Source organism: Ziziphus jujuba, chromosome 6 (assembly GCF_031755915.1).
Source record: "Ziziphus jujuba cultivar Dongzao chromosome 6, ASM3175591v1".
NCBI classification, from domain to species: domain Eukaryota; kingdom Viridiplantae; phylum Streptophyta; class Magnoliopsida; order Rosales; family Rhamnaceae; genus Ziziphus; species Ziziphus jujuba.
Window position 1 is genome coordinate 10,878,525 of NC_083384.1, and position 18,779 is coordinate 10,897,303.

Consider the following 18,779-nt stretch of genomic DNA (forward strand, 5'->3'; position numbering starts at 1 on the left):
AAATCTTTTATAATATAGTTGGCCAGTTGTTTGGTGTAATTTCTGATCACTTTGCTTTATCATCGAAATAATGCTAGAGTTATTAAAATATTCATTATATTTATTTGTTATCATCATCCCTATTACTTTTATTTATTTTTTCTTTTTTACTTAAAAGATAAATTTATCTCTTTCATATTGAGAAAGTTTAAATTTCACAAACTTTTATTTGAATGAACAATTATTATTAAATTATAACAGTTGTCTGTAACGAAAAATTATGATGGTTGTCATCAAATTTGTCCAATTTATTCTTATTTAAAATTTTATCAAATCAATATATTGATTTGTTCTTATTTACACTATCGTTGGCTGTTTAATAAAACAAATCAAAATGCAAGAGAAATAAATTTCAAAAACTAAAACTAAAATACATATATATATATATATATTTAGGCTTAGTATGGTGTTGCTATAGATTATGAAAAAATCAAGAAAAACTTTGCTGAAGCAAAAATCCATTTTTTTGACAATTTGATTATGTTTGATAAACTGTTACTTCAAAATTGCTAAAAGTTACAAAATTAAACTTTGGGCGTTTGATAAAAACCTACTTTACTGTATAATGACCAAACTGGATATAAATGATATTATTTTCTTATATATATATATATATATAGATGGGTAAAAATGAATTTTAGTCATAGTTAAAAGATATAATAATAATTTAAAATTTAAAATTCTAATTATGCTAGGAGGAGAATTTGAGAAGGGATTCCTAGCTACTTTTCAGAATCTAGCTTTTGGAGAGAATAAATTATTAAAAAAATCCAAAAATTATAGATTTATCAAACACTACAACATTTAATGAAAAATTCTCCTATAAGCCAAAAATGGTGTTTTGAAATCAATCCCAAACACACACTTAGTCAGACATGATGATTTTAGTATCAGGTAGGATGAATATCAATTCGTTTAGTCAATTTTTGATTGATTTTTTACAAACTAATTCGAGTTGAATCATTTGAAAAAATAAAACCAAACTGATTCAACCTTGTCAATTTTATTCGAGTTGGTTTAGTCAATTTGGACTTTGGCCCATTATATGCCAATTTCTTTTGTCCCAAAAGGCCCTTTTTTTTTTTCTTTTTTTTTAAGTTTACTTTTATAAAAAAATTAATGTATTTTTAAGAGTTTGTATTTAATATTATATATAATTTAAATTAAATAAATACAAATATTAAAAATTATTATCAATTATAATAAAAATATTATTAAAAACTACATATATATATATATATATATATATATATATATTCGTTTTGGTTATGATTAAAAATCATTAAATCTAAACCAAATTGATTGTAAGGCAAAAACCAAACCAAATCGAACCAAATCAATTCATTTTGGTTGCTTAGTCAGTTTGGTTCTGTTTATGCCTTCTCTTAACATCAAATATATATATAAATATATATATATATATATATATATATATATATATATATATTTTTATTAACTTTTGAATTCCATCAAAGGTTGGTATTTCAAATTCATTTAGTAGCCAAATATAGATTGGTGATATATACTAAAATCATATTTAGACAAAATGTACTTTATAATGATCTAAAGAACTATAAATATATTTTTAAATTTCAATTCTTAAGTGATCTAAAAATTAAAAAATAAAATCTTAAAAAGTTTTAATACTTTTACTTTCGGATCAAGTTAATAAGAGTTTTATTATATATATATATATATGATATAGACTAATTTGAAATTCAACAAAAAGTCGATCTCTTATTAAAGAATTCTGATTTTCTTATATTCAAATGTTTATGTAGCCAATGTTTATAAAGTTGCATTATTAGTTATTATATGAATTTAAATCTAAAAATCTAAAATGAAATGTAATAACGTTTAGTATTTGTCGTGTAAAAATTTCTAATTTGATAAAGTTAAAAAATTCTATCAATAAAATGCTTAATAATTAAGCAAACCAAACTCTTTGCATTCAACCATTGCAAGTAAGATTTCTATCAATAAAATGCTTAATAATTAAGCAAACTAAACTCTTTGCACACTCCTTATGGTCACATAACCTAGTGCAACCACCCCCAATAATAGGTTGACGCATGCATGTTACTTTTACCTTTATCTAATTTTTGTTTTAAAAAAAAAAATTACAGTGTTATTTGTTTGTGTTCTTCTTTTTATATACAAGAATGATATAATGAAAGATTTATGGAAAAAAATTATATAGGATAACCATACATTATTATTAAATCAATCAAATCATATAGATTTGACGATTATAAATTACTGTTTCTTATAATATCTCTTCATAAATTATTTACCATATCAAAATTGTATATATATATATATATAATTATTTTATATTCTCTTCTTTTCATTTGCATTTGTGTCAAAAACGACCTCTTTCTTTTTTCTTCTTTTCTTATTCCTTCCTCTTTTTCTATGCAAATCAATTCATGGTTGCCAAAGTCATAGTTGCTAGCCAGGCTCAATTTTTAAGCTGTTAAGATCTACACGAAATAAATAATAAATAGCATGGAAGGGGAGAATACTTCCACTACATACTTCATGCTCTAATTTTTTATTTCTATTTTTATAAATCCTAACATTTTTCTTCTGCAATAATATGACAAGCATATGTAGGGTGTTTATACTATAATAAATTAGGATAAGCACAATAATCTTATTTGATTTTATTCTGGAAAAAATGGGTATGCATATGTTAAAATTTATGGATACATGCAAGTTGAAGTGTGACTTGATGAAAGATATGAACAATGTTAATCGGTTTTTTATTTTTTTTCAAAAGTTCTCTTGTTTGAAGCTTTTACTTTGAATTGAAGATTTTATTTTGACCTTGCAAATGGTCATGGAAGAAAATAGATATGCACAGTCAAGGTAAACAATGGTAGGGAAAGTAAAATATATCTAAAAATAAGCTATGTTTATGAATGAATATGTCAATTCGTCACACGTCAACTTTGCAGAGAGTAGGAGGAAGAAGGATAAACAAGAAAAGAAGGAAAAAGAGTGTGTTTGACACACATGTACCTAAATACATGTCAATATATTATTGGCTAGCCGTACCAACTAGGCTTGTATGACGATTCCACAGAAGATTTTTTCTGACTTTCTTTCTCTAATGTAAGTCCCAATTAGCTTATTGCATGGGGTTTTATGTGGTTTTGTCATAAACCCATATTAAATGTTCTATGTTGGATCGAAAAGTTGGGAAACTTAGGAGGCAAGACTCCTTGGTACTAGTCTTACAGGCAGGAATATTATAAAATCGGATAAGTTCTTGTAAGGCTGCCAAATTATTGTCAAGACGCAATTCAAGATCATTAATTTGCATATAGGAGATGACAACCGAATAAAGTATTACATTTAATTTACAATTATATGTATGCTAGCCAGTAAACTTATTAATCATGTATGATGATTTTATTTATCTATTTTTAATTATTTTACATTAAACAAACATTTACTTATTCGATCCTTTTGTAAATTTCACTCTCCAAAAGATGGTTTTCAAACCTTATTATTTGAAAAGTTTACCAAACAAACGAAAGTAGTTATCATATGAATATAAAGTCAGTTCACCCATAGTAAAAATTCAACAAAATTTTATGGTGGAAGAGCCAACATGCATTGTATTTGACGTAGAAAATTCGAAAAACATTCAATTACCCATAATTTATTTTTTAATTGAAAAAAAAGAGTGTGTGAAATAGACAAAAAGTTTGGCAAAATAATAAGTGTCTACGTACATTGTATTTTACTACAGCCATTTTCCGCTTAATTACCAGCCCATTTACCTTTGTCTTAGTTCAAGCACAAGCTCCTCCTGCTCCTGTTTTTCACTTGGTTAATGTTCTCCTGTGCAAGACGTCACCGCTTACCTGTAACATTGATTAGATAGAATATTTTTGGTGTCTAGTCACCGACATTCTAGATGCAACATTAATTGTCCCAAAATATATGTGGAGTGCGATAGGGACAACCAATAAGGAAAATAAGACCAACTTAATTTGGCAGTAAAGTCAGACTAATGTGGTTTTAATTTCAATAAACTTCGAAGAATGAAAGTCATGGTTGAAGGTCGGAATGTAAAATGATAATGTTAGATTTATCAAAATATTTATAAAATTTATTGATCAAATAATATAATGGATGATATAACATATTTGATATATTTTGATTGATTTATTTTTTTAATTTATTTTATTATTAATAATTTATTTATTTATAATTAAATTATATGAATATATAAATTAATAAAATTTTAATATTTATTATTTAATAAATAAATTTGATAAATATTTTTATATTTATAGTATTGTTAAATATAAAATAATCTTTTTATCCTAAATAAACAATCTAAATGTACTGTTTTTTTTTTCCTACTTTTTATTATTTTTTTTAATGAATAACTACATTTTTAATTCTTTTTTTTTTTTTTTTCATATTCCTTTCCTTCAAGTTGAATTTGTAAACTGGCGTACATAACATTACACAATTGGATCATGGCTAAACTAAATAGCACTTTCATGATTAGAGATTCTATTTCCACTGCAAAAATATCCTTTTGGGAAGTCATATTTATACTATTAAGAGTGTTATTTGACATACTACATTTTACATATATTCACAATAAAACTTAGTTTTGCTATTTACACGCATAAATTATACTTTGCTATTTACACGGATAAATTATACTTATTTTTGTCCTTAATAATGAATCAAAAGAGACCTAAATATGCTACAAGCAATTGCCCAGAAAAACTCCAAAGCAAGCCCCATTTTTCTTTTTAAGAAGAAAAAATTGAATTAAAAAAAGAAGAAGCTTCAAATGATATTTCCTTCGGATTTTAGGGTTCAAAGAAACCAAATCAATTAAAAAAGCTTCGTGATGAGACATGCTCCAGATCTATACACTATTTCATCGGATATTATGGAAGAGACATGGGTTGTTGGACGAATCAGAGATGCATTATCAGAGTGGAAGTTGTGAAAGATGATTTCAACTTTCCACAGTTTGTTTGTCTTTGATTTTTTATTTTTCTTTTCTCATGAAAATCCAATCTCGATATATAAACTGTATCAGTATTTCACCAAAAAAATAAAATAAAATAAAATTGTATAGGTATTAATTAGGTAGAAACTTGTAATGGTATTTTCTTTCTCTTTTCCTATAAATTAAAAAGTTTTGCTGCCATGTACACCTTGTAAGTGTTCTACTCCATCAAACACATTCTTTAATTTTTGGCGTGAGTTCAGTTCTCCCCCACCCCTCTCTTTTTTTTTTTTTTTTTTTTAAATCAACAACATTTCTTTTTCTTCTTCTTCTTTTTTTTAATCGTTGGACAGATGATATTTGTTCTGATGTGCAATATGATCTAACATTTGTTTTCTGTTTTCTTTTATTAAATGTTTAAATCTATTTATGTCATTTTATCCATAGGCATATTGCAATATTGACAAATCATTTAAATTGTATTGTATTTAAAAACTCTTATACTGCGAATATAATTACCCTATACAGTCCCCACTAAATCATTTTACTAAAACACCCTTATCTACCCCACGGATCCATGGGCTTAAACTAAAGCGTACTAATTAAGTGATGGATGGATCTTAATCAGTAAGGCAAAGATCTTAATCAAGGATGGATGGATAATCAAATCTCTCATTCATTCCAAAGAAATATTTACAAAGTGAACAATTTAACATGTATATATTTTGATAGTAAAAGCAGTGGTTTTTATAATTGAAAAAATATATATTGTGAAAATTAGTATGTAACATAAACAATATAAACATTGTCCTAAAAAATTACTCTCGAAATGATAATGTTCCAAATGAATATCAAATTGATTTAACTTAGACATTAGGAAGATAAACGTTTATTTTTAAATTTGCATTAGCGTATTAATAAAAGTTCGAATTATATCATTGGGAAATCAAAACTAGCGTGCCCCTACTGCCATCTACTCCATAAGCGAAACAAGGTTATAGGTTTTCACATATTTATTTGGAATTTAAACTGTGCTGTAAGAAGAAGTGACGACTAAGCAGTGAGAATGAATCCCGACAAAAATCTTTGTCTTTTTCAATAGGATTCCACTTTTTATTTTTATTTTTTATTGACAATAATAGGATTCCACTTTTAGCTAGCTTGCAAAAACAGAGAACACAAAGACAAGTTAACTGCCAATATTTATAAAAGTATTCATGCGTAAAATCAAATCAAATAGAAAATCATACTAAAACAAAATCAAAATTTTATATGTAAATGAAAAAACAATTAAAAAGTAACTCTTTTCTTCTTCTTTTTGTTTTTAATTTAATAGTAACTCTAAAAAGCTCTAACAATAAACATTAACCAAAACTTAATATTTACCATTTTTTTTAAAGCATCTTAATTGAGTTTATTACGTATTTAATTATATAAATTAAATTCTCAAAAAAAAAAAAAAAAGAAAAAGAAAGAAAGAAAGATGACATTCCAATGAGATCTTCAGGATGCTTTTCCAAATTCCAATATCAATTCTACTCAGCTTGCTTGCTGCAAGTTCAAGCTGTTGAAGGTTAAGGTAAGATTCCACTTAATTTCTGCTGGAATTTGGATCACAATGGTTTTATATTCTTCAAATTTTTAAGATCATAAGATGTTCAATTTATTATCTTGAAGTACCCTTCTTCTTCTTTTTTTTTATTACCTGGTGAAAAATGATTTAAGGGTTACTCTCTGTATTTGTTCATGAATTTTAGTTCAATAAAGATTGAGAGATTCTCTGTTTCTGTTTCTGTTTTATTTACTCATAGATAAACAGAGGAAGCTTGCTTTTGTCCGTTTCTAGGATTCCAGAGTCTCAGTCTGAAGGATCTACATCATCCCATGATATTGAATCCCAATTAGTTTGCAAGATCGAAAACGGTTGCAAATATGATTAGTTTGACTTCATATCCGAATCTGTTATTCATTATCTGATTTCACTGTGTCGTGTATAGATGAATGGAAATCTGGAGGACATGTTTGTAGTCTTGTCTGCAGTCTTCAGACTTCAATTAAGGATATGATCTTCGACTTGGTACCTAGAATTTTATAGTTTAGTTATTACATGGTCAACATATTGGGAAGTACTCCTATAGAATATGTATCTGCTATGGATGCATAAATTATCAATGTGAAACAATTTATAGAATAAGATGATTTCAAGAAATAAGCCTAAGGAATATTGTCATTTTTGCAATGAGATGAAAAAGCTTTTTCCCGAACACGAGTATTACAAGTTTCTGCGGTTGATCTCTGAACTGTTTAGTCCAATGATCACTTTACTTTCCATCAATAATCACTATAGATAGTGAAAGACAACCCTAAGTTTATCAATATTATATCTGATTCCACTTAAGCAATTTTGGAAATACTCTGTATGTTCTTGCAGTTAAACTTGTGGAAATACTTTACATTGGTTGCAGTTTTACTAAACTGGAGCATAATTCAATTGCATAATTTTCATATTACATTGTTAAGGATACATTCAAATGAGTTACATGATGTTTTTGGTTCTCGAGTAAACATAGTACAACTTGTTCCCCAGTTCGCGGTTTGTCTCAAGGATAAGCTCTTCAATATCCCTGTTTTTTTAATCTTCTCAGCTCTCCAGTTCAGACACTAAAATTTGTGCATTGTGGAGCTAAGCTTGCTGTGGGCTTTAAATGTGGTGATGTGAGTATAAGCTATCTACCTGTTTATATTTTTTGTTTTTGCTTCTTGTTGTGATGAATTTGAGTGTTGGTCATTGCTCAAGATTCTTCATGGATCATCTAGAGAAAATATTTTTGAAGTCTCCACACACAGATGCATCTTCATCAGCACATCAGGAAGTAGATGTGGAGCTCGATAGTTGATATAGGCTCTGTGCAGACTGTAAAGTCTCCACTTGTGGCAAACGAGCTTGTCAAGACACCGGAAAATTGAAAATGGTGGCAAATATGATCAATTTGGATTCATGCTCTGTATTTTTACTCGGTTATGTGTAGGGGAATGGAGTACTGAGTACCACTCCAAGCATCTGGACATATTTTTAGTCCATGGTCAGTGAGAATCCAGAGGACATAGTTCAGTCGGTGGTCTGCGGTTAGCCTTTCTATTATGGATATGATCTGCAACTTGGTACCAGGATTCAATAGTTTAGTTTCCTTGCAAAGTTACAATTTATAGGTGCTGTTTATTGTTTTTAGTGCAAATTATTAGGCTCGATGTTTTTTTAGGATTGTTGAATATTTTAATAAGATGTGGGAACAATACACCCGTACAAACAATAATAAAATTATTCACAACTCTCTCTCTATATGTATATATTGTGCCAACCATCTCATTCTTGAATTTAACCCAAAAAAATAAAAAATAAAAAAAAATCCGCATTCTTGAATCTTGGATGCTCAGATGCCAAGCAACCGGAAAAACTGTGCAGTGCAGGCATGAAGAACTAAGCGAGTGTTTGTTAATTGAACTGTTGGTCTGGTCTTAATATTTCTTATCAAAAAAATAAAATAATAAATTAAATACTTGTAATATTTTCATTTTTGTTGACCAGCTCCCCTCAATTTTTTGATTTAAGTATCACAGTGTAAAAGGAGCATATACACAAGGATAGAATTTGAAGTTGATATTTTCATTTATGAATTCAATATATATATATACACAATGGGTCTAACTGTTTACATTGGAAAATCAATACTTTACATTGGAAATAATTGATATACAGCAAAGAATATATTAGGAAAAAAAATTAACACTAATACAATTATGTAGTAGACACGCAGTAGGTATAGAAGCATCCTTCTTTAATACAAAGAAGGTTGTATGATGACGTCAAACAGAGATTGTACTGTTTGAATTAGATGCAATGAAAGAGAGAAATAAAACAAAAAAATTAAAAAAAATGTATACATTGAAAACTTGAGCATTTATAAATAAAGATGCAACTTGCATATCAAGTAGCTTATGCGACCACCTCCTCCAAACGTGAATTACATGTTGTGCATGAGGTTTAATTATGTCATTATGTAACAAAACGATTTGAAATTTGGATCTACAGATTGACTTTTTTTTGCTAATTGCATGACTTCTTCGTATTGGTCAAACAGGCAGGGCTATAAAAAATGGGATACGGTCTTCTAAGGCTGCCAAAGTGTTGTCAACCTTTGAACTCAAGTTGCACGTAGAAGATGACAACCAAATATAATATTACATTTTTTTCACCAAATAATTTTTTTTAATTATTTAATATTAAAAAGCATTTACTCTATCCTTTTTTATATTCCATACTCCACAAATAGTTTATAAACCTTATTATTTGAAAATTTTACCAACAAATTGTTAAATATAATATAAATATATAGATTTTTTTTTTTCGATTGGGATATAAATATAGATTTGATTTTCTTTATCTACTTGAAGACTAAATGATATTGTAAATGCCAAGGAGCTGTTCCAATTAAATTTTTAGTATAGAATTATTAATTAAAATATCGACCGTGCCATTTGTTATATTGTTATTTTCACATACAATTTGAAAGGTAGTTTTCAGAAAATTCCAAAATTAGTTATGATCATATAAATGTAAATTCGATCCATCGATAGTGGTAATTTAAAAAAAGTTTATGGAGGCAGAGCCAACAATTATTGGATTTGAATTAGAAAATTGATAAAACATATTCTACTAACAATAATCGTCAGTTTGAATAATAAAAAGTATAAAAAAGAAAAAGGTTTGGCAAAATAGGTGCGTTTCTATGGAAAATATATTTAACTCCTGCGAGTCCTGCAGAGGTAATTATTTATTTCCACTTGGTATAGCCATTATTTGAATCACAAGCTCATGCATTTCTTAGCTAATTGCTAGTTTCCCCCATGTATAAAATCAATGCTTACAAAAATTTTTTATGTCAACTTTGCAATAAGTTGATATAGTTAGAATATTCAAGGGAATTCATGGTTAATATAGCATGGATAAGATAAACTACTTTTGATGGCTTAGTCACCGATATCCTGGAAGCATTTTTCCAAAACATATAGTGCATTGGACAAACCAACCAAGAAATTAAAACCACCTTTATTCAAGGGAAAAAAAAGGAAAAGAAAACATCTAGATCGATTGTTGATGTGATAATTTTAGTCGGCAAAATGTTATGGTTTGATTTTTTATGCAAGTTTTTATTTTAAAAATTTAGGAGATTTAAAAATAAGTCTAATCAATTTTACATATCAGCAATAAATGAAACCAATCATGATCACTAATAAGTAAAAATATAAATACTTTTATAATTTATGGAAAAGTGAATCCATAATATCTTTGTCAATAAAGTTTTCATATCAGCAAATCGGACTTTGATGAGCACTAAAATTTTTAAAAAGTACGTAAAAGTTTTAATTAACAAGTAACTGCGATTAATTATTTAATTATTAGGAGGAAAAAAAATTATTCACAGCACTAGCTCATCGACCTTCTTTCCATTTCCAAACATTAGTATTAATAGACCTTTCAAAGCTTTTAAAAGCACACTAATGTCGTCTAAATCATTTTGTTGGCGACAATTTTTCATATTGTTATAATTAAGGTAGACTCAATGCCGCTGAAACGTCAGCTTTGAGGCAGGGAATAGTTAAAGAGAGAAAATGGCCCTCTTAAACTTCCTAGCTGTAAAGTAAAAAAAGATAATAATGCAAGACCGTCCCCAGTCTTTTCACATTGAGTTGAATTTCTAAGCTGGTCCACGTAATCAAACACGACAGAACATGGGCTAGACCGAAACCATTATTAGAAAGAGAAATTCTACTTAAACCCTAAACATATCGTTATACAGCCTACTAAATCATTTTACCAAAACACTATTTTTTTCATACTCAACCGATTTATGGGGTAAAATAACTGCACCAGCTCTTCCATTTAGAAAATTTTCCAAGCCAATTAGAGGTGGGAGTATAAACTTGGGAGTACTAGAATTTTTTTCCTTACATTTTGAAGATTATTAATTATATTTTTTTTTAGTGAAAAAGATTATTAATTATATACCATCATTACATGATGATATATATAACAAGCCATTTATCATTAAATAAGTAATAACATTTATGTAGGACCTATGCGCTTTAATTTAATTTATTATCAAGTAATTTACGCATGATTATAGTTATTAAATTTATGTTCCAAATGATAATCAAAATAACACGAATGATGTTTAAGTTATATCATATTTTAAGTTATATATAATATTTTCTCCTACCTTAGTCAATATTGAACCCAATCAAATTGAAAAAATGTTCCTTTATAGATAGTTTAATGGAAAAATTGTTACTTTCTTAAATAAAGTATGTTTAAATTCTCATATTTAGTGTCATAAAAATAAAAATAAAAAATAAAAAACAACAACAACAACAAAATTGCTAAGGTCTTAATCCAAGGATGGATAGATAATGGAATCCCATTTCTTCTAAACTTATCCAAATATAACTTTGCAAAATGACCAAAAAAACCTTATTAAAATATTTAATAAGAATGATTCCAAAATAAAAGAATAAAAAACCCTGCCCATATAGTGATCACTACGGCTGGAACGAGAATTTTAAAAAGGGGTAAGTGATGAAAATATATAATGTATAAAAATTGGATGGTATAATGAATAATGATAACTTCAAGCCAAAAAAACAAAAGAAAAGAATAATGATAATATTTATTCGAGATATATGAAAGTTCTAAATCTGCATTTTATTTTAATAACATTTCTTTTTCTTTTTTGGGAACTAAAACCAAGCGTGCGCCTATTCCGGCTGCTGCACGCTGCCTTGTCCTCTGTTTATCATATCATGGGTTATCTACTTCAAGCAATGAAAATATGTGTTTGCCTTTATAATAAATAATAGTTCAAAAATTGGAAGTTTGTTATTTTATATGAAAAATAAAAAACTGTATATGATTTATAACTTTATATATAAAAAACTGTATATGAAATTTTAAAAAAAAAAAAACTCTAGATCTATATATTTATTTAATATTTTAATTGATTATTCAAAGAATTTACTTTTTCTATATACTAGCTTTTAATTGAAAAATCCAAAAATAAAAATTAAATACAACTAATTAATACTTATTATATTAGCATAGATTCAATTGGGCACATGATTAATAGTAAAACTCTAAAATCATTCATTTATTTTAATTATATATTTAATAAAAAAATAAAATCAATTCTATTTATAGTAAAAGCTGGATTTTTTTTCCTTGGATTAAAAACTTTTACGGTAACAATTAATTACATGAAAACTGATTTAGTTTTTTATTCTTAGGGGTCAAATACCTATAATTATTATTATTTTTTTTTTAGTAACTTTAAAGTATGTTCAAGTAACCATGAAAGAAACCCACTCAAAATGGTAACTTTAAGGGGCAAAAAAATGTAAATGAAAAAAAGGCTAGGTGTCCATGGGACCCACAGGGCTAAAAAACATAGGTCCGCCGTTGTAATCCGCCCATGGTATTTGTAGAATTGAATCGTGTCACTAAAAGCAGGGTCCGAGCCTCCAAGCCGCTATATTCTCGTAGACCGAATAAAAAAGAAATTAATAATTCGGCCACGTCCTCGTACACCGTTTCCATTTAGAGTAAGCAAGTCTACCACGTCATCAAATATGTAAAATTTAATTAATTAATTAATTATATGACGCAATATTGCATAGAATACGATTAATTAATTAATTAATTATGCCTTATAATTGGTTTGATTATTTTTATTTATTTATTATCCTATTTTTGTTGAATTTGACATTACTTTTGTCTACATGTGCATAAAGAAACACGTAGGTCAACCCTATGTACCACGTATTTCAGACCGACAAAATAATTACATGTTTTGTTATTTTTAGTTATCATTGACCATTTCTATTTGACAGAAAACACCTGGAAAAAGTTATCAAGTCATTTAGTTATTATTATTATTATTATTTTTTTTCAAAACAAAGGAAAATAAGTTTCTAATCTAGATGGAGTCTAGAGCGAATTAGAAAAGAAAAGAGGAAAAGAAAACATTCTGTCGAGAAAATTATGAAATGCGGCTATTTGTGCTACCATTATTTTAATTTAACCATTTACGGAACAAATTGCCAATCAAGAGAAAAAAAAAAAAAAAGAAAAGAAAAAGAAAAAGAGAGAAAGAGGAGGTAACCTTTAAGGCATTTCAAATTTCAATATAATAAACATTTTTATTATGGAATTCAACATTATAAACTTGTCAATCAAAAACTATATATAATTTCGTAAAAAACCAATAATATTTCAAATACCTCTATTATCCCCAAACGATAAAGCTATGTTTGGCTTAAGTTTGATAAACTTTGTTTAAATTTGGCTCATACTTTATTTCAAGTTATGTTGGGTAGAAGTGGAATTAAAAAGGTCTTTGCAAAAAAAAAAATAAAAAATAAAAAAAAAAATAAAGGGAAGGGTGGGAATAATAGAGAGGGAACAATGAGAAAAAGATGCATAGCAAATACATACAAAATAATTTTGGAGGAATTGGAATTTGGAAGAAGGAATTTTTTCAGCTTACATTTTTTTTTTCCCTTTCCATTCTATTTTTAACTTAATTTTTTTTGTTGAATTATAAGATATTTATATTTTTTTACTTGAATTTTTTGTTTTTTACTCATATCTTTTTCTTTTCACTCTTATTCTCATGTCTCTACTTCGTTTTCAATACAAAAAATCCGAGTAAGAAAATTTTTTTGTCAATTCTTCAATTAATTGATTATTATAGTGATGGTTAAGAATAAATCTTGTCTATCCTTCTATTTCTTTTTAATTTTTTTTAATTTTTTTTTCTATTTTTCTCTCATGTATTGAACAACTTATAGAAATGGATTTTTTTCAATTTTTTTTTTAAAAAATTTTTGGCTTAATGTTATACCAAGCAAGAAGTGATGAAAAAACAATTCATCATTCTACTTCTCCATGCCTTAGCTTAGAGAAGCTTAGCATAAGGATCGCATGATTTGGCTCCTTAACTGGCTTGGTAATCGAAGCCTGTCAAATGCTAAAAAGGTAAAACATTTTTTCTTTTTTAATAAATATGTGGAATAAATCTATCTTTAATGTTAACCAGTAGCTAAACATTTCAGAAGTGCAATTTTAATTTCTTATATCTGTTTTTTCCTTTTTCTTTTTTTCCTTAACTAAATTGTGGAGGGGGATTTTACGCTTTTAGCACCACATAGTCTAGTTTAACCTCTAATTTTTATATATAACATATACATTTATTAAAAAAAAAAAAAAGAAGCACTTATTGATATTTATGGTATATAATAATTATTAGAAATTAATATTCAATATTATATTGTATTTTTATAATAAAAAATACTTAGTGTCCCAAATTGAAGTAATAAGAAATTAAAATTCATGTATAGAAAATTAATTCACAACCCTCCCTAAAAGCATCTCCAATGGTGAAATATGGATTATAGAATATATACATATAGATCGGGTTTAAACTCTGTCATGATCTATGGAATTTAATATTCAATATTGATGAAATATTGATTTTACAATATGTATATAAAGGTTTGGTTTAGACTTGTGACAACTTGCTTTGCTAATATGATATTGTACACTTTGAACTCAGCTTGCATGATATTGTTTTGGTCCAAACCTCATTACCTTGCCCAAAATACGTTATATTGGTAGGAGAATTGCACATATATAAATATACTTTACCGTTTCCTTCTTGAGCAATGTGGAATTGCTCATTGATATTATCTCTTCTGGTTTTATATCTATTAAAACTCACAAATCTTAGATGTGTCATATCTATTCTCACAATCCATATCTCCATTTGAAATGCTCTAAACAACATCACGTGGAAAAAACCATTGTTCATAAGATAAAGGTCTAAGTTCGAACCACTAAAAGAATATACAAAATATATTCTGTAAATTGATTAAGATTAAAAGTATAATAAAAATTTAAAACAATTTTGAGTAATATGTTTATATTATACATATAATAAAAATTTAGCATATAGCATATGCTATGTATAACTATAATATTAAGACACATCATTTTATCACGTTATAGATGATAAAAAAACTTTGGTAAATTAATTTGGTGTTTGTGACACTTTTGTAGATATATATCTGTTATAAATATGTTTTAAACATAAAAAGTATTATGTGTCGCCAGTGGTGAATAATCACTATTGGAATTCACATACCAAATGACAATTTAAATGATTACTATTAAATAATTCATTTTTAGGGTTTTAAAATAAAAAAATAATAGAATTAAATGTTTCAATTAAAATTTATCATATAGGATGGTGATGATCATTATTAATGATAAATAACAGTATTTTTTAACCATAAGACGATAATGTTTAATGTGTGTAAGCGCTGAAGATTCTATCTCAATTAATAATTTAATATTAATATTTTAGTTTGGCAAATAATAATCCTCAGCACCTACCATGACACTATGTGCCCAATGTAAGGTGTGTAGTATATTCTCAATAGATCAAAATTTTATTTAGTTCAATACAAATATTATTTAAAATTAATTCCACAAAATATAATTATTACGAATAATATTAGAAATACAAAAATATTTACCAAATTTATTTACCAAATGATATGATAATATTTAATTGATTTTTTTTTAAATTTATTTATCCATTTAAGAGTTTTACTTATTTATTTTTAAATTATACGAATATGCAACTAATAATATTTTAATATGTGTTATTTGGTATATAAAATTGATGAATATTTGTTTGCCAAAAGTTAATTTTAGCAGATAATTTTAATTTAAATTTAATTATCCAACAAACTAATGATTTTTTTGATCATTTTTTGATCATTTCCCTTTTACTATGGTTTTCAAATCCATAACTTTTTAGATATAAGTGTAACTAATTTATTAACAGAGTCAATCTCACTTGGCAATAAATTAATAGTTAAGTATGTATACCCAGAAGAAGCATATATGGTTGCAAAAATCCTCGCTGTGGAACGAGTCATCGCGCCTCCAAATTTGGCATTAATTTTAAACTCAACCAGATTAATGGGACCCAATATTTTAATTTGGCATTAATTTTAAACTCAACCAGATTAATGGGACCCAATATTTTCATACTTTCAATATTTTCTGATTCACAATGCAACTTCGAAGACGGAATATGGAATGTCAATATTTTTACACACATGCAGAAGAGAATTGAAGGCCCCTCAGGTTACTATAAATAGGTCTGGTACTTCCATTGATAATCTGCAACCCACATCAAGAGCTAGCTCATATTCTGTCTACTATAAACATATATATATACACACACACAATAAGATATATATATATATATATATATATAATATATAAGTTGTCTGGTTCTGGATATGTCTTTCTCGTATCCTGTCACATTGTTGTTTGGAGTGGTGATTTTGATCATGATGATGATGATCACCACCAGTCATTATCTTGCTGATGATCCTAACTATAATCCAAAACCAAACCCAAAGTCCCCACCAGTTTATAATCTCAGAGGTACACTTTTGAATCCGCAGCCAAATCGCAAACTATCCACAATTCACGACGACATTGAAGCTAACCAAGAACCACCACCTGGGAATCATACCCGAAAGCCACCTCGTGCTGCTCCCCGATTTCTGATGACCACCACTGATCATGATGAATATCCTCCTCGTTCTAATTTCAATCACAATCAACCGACACACCCAGCTGTTCGCATACTATCCACAATTCACGACGAAATTGAAGCTAATCAAGAACCACCACCTGGGAGTCATACCCGAAAGCCACCTGGTGCTCCTCCCCGATTTCTGATGACCACCACCACCACCACCACCACCACCACTGATCATGATGAATATTCTCCAGCTGATGATCACAAAGGTGGGATACTTGTTAGTAGTCCACAACCAAATCGAAAACTATCCAAAATTTACTATCACATTTCCATCACTAAGAAAGCTAGCAAGAACCCATCACCTGGGGGCCATGACAGGATGCCACCTCCAACTCACGGTACACCGCCACATCAGAAGAAGAAATAATGCTCAATACAAAAATCCACATGCATGCATATGCATGCATGGTCATGTCTCTGATCGACCAACAACGTTACTACAATATATATATATATATATATATGTATACATATATGTGTGTAGGTAAAATAAGAGGTATTAATTAATTGTCTCATCAGCATATATATATATATATATATATGCGATGATTCATTTTTTTGATGCTTGTAGTAATAAGATATGCTGATAAGCGTATCAATGGATTGTGCTGCTGCATAAAACTACTGTCATCGATCTTTGATATTTATCTACTGCTGCATAAAACTACTGTCATCGATCTTTGATATTTATCTATATAAATAATATTGGCCGATCGATTTATTAATTGTGTATTTTCTATTGCATGCATATTTACAAATGGCACTGTTCATTGTTGAATCCAGTCATTTCAATTTTTCTCTATTGATCCCTACAAAATCTAATAAGTAAATTCATTAGCCCATCAATTACTTAATCGATGTTGAGTTCATTGTTACAAATTCACATTTTTATTTTAGGAGTATATATATATATATATATATATATTATATGCAGTCTTGTTCATCTTGATTTGATCAAAATTATTTATATATTTGATCTCCAAAATTATTTTTCATCTAATATTGGTGGACATGGTGATATGACAGACATTAAAAGTTGCACATCATTGTCACCCTCTACGTTCGTCTTACATCGAAAAGATTCTTTGCTCTAAGTTCCCACTTAACAGTCTATGTATATATATCTCGAAGGATAAATCAGTAGCCAAGTTTTGCATAGCTTTCTTTATATAAAAAAAGTCCAAAATTATTTGCGCGCTTTTTGTCGGTGCGCGCGTACTTTGAATAATAAGTCAGCTCAAAATCGTCGTAAAAATGCCCATAACGGATTCACAAATGAATGGAATAGTTGAGCTTATGCATGCAATATATAGATGGAAATCTAGCAGATCTATATATATTTGTTGCGTGTTTAAGCCGGACGATAACGTGAACAGTGATCATGGAAACCGTGTTCATGCAAGTCCGGACTATGGGCAGAGATTATATATAAATATCCTTCAAATTAATAAACATAGCTTCGTTTGAGAGAGAAAGAGAAAGAGAGCGAGACAACGAGAGAGAGCAAGTTGATATTTCATTTCAATCAACGCAGACGATGACCATGATTCTTGAAGCTAAAGTACTGCGACAGAGCATTTAAGGTACGCTAGGTCATCCTTCAGAGTTGATATATTGATTGTCTTTAATTTTATTTTTTTAATGTTTTTGTTTTCTTTTAATGTGAATTGCAGAAGGTAAATGATATTTTTCGATAGACTTCCAACTGTAAACAATCTGTTCTTCAAATCGAAAAGATCATATATATATATATATATATATATAGTTGATTCTGAGAATTGGACGTATTCCGTTTATGCTGGTTTCCATATTTTATATATATATATATATATATAAGCCATATATTCAGTTTGGTTAATTAGCTATGTCTCTCTTATTTAAATCTTTCAGTATTCTCTCTCATTAAACTAAATCTCTGGGTCTTTTGTTTTTATTTCTTTACAATTTTCGAAGTTACCCACTTGCAGATATGTAAATTTGTTCAACCCTTTATTTTCTGGCCCGTTATGGAGTTT

The 18,779-nt window shown here is 27.9% G+C and overlaps 1 long non-coding RNA gene across 2 annotated transcripts; it reads left to right on the forward strand.

Annotated features, from left to right (window-relative positions):
• The first annotated feature begins 6,412 nt into the window (after positions 1 to 6,412).
• On the forward strand, positions 6,413 to 8,369 carry LOC125419118 (uncharacterized). Of its 2 annotated transcripts, none has more exons than XR_007238103.2 (3): positions 6,413 to 6,608; positions 6,841 to 7,744; positions 7,827 to 8,369. It is a non-coding gene; the product is annotated as an uncharacterized LOC125419118 (long non-coding RNA). The 2 variants fall into 2 exon arrangements; XR_007238101.2 differs by having other exon boundaries at positions 6,449 to 6,608; positions 7,675 to 7,744.
• The last annotated feature ends 10,410 nt before the right edge of the window (positions 8,370 to 18,779 follow it).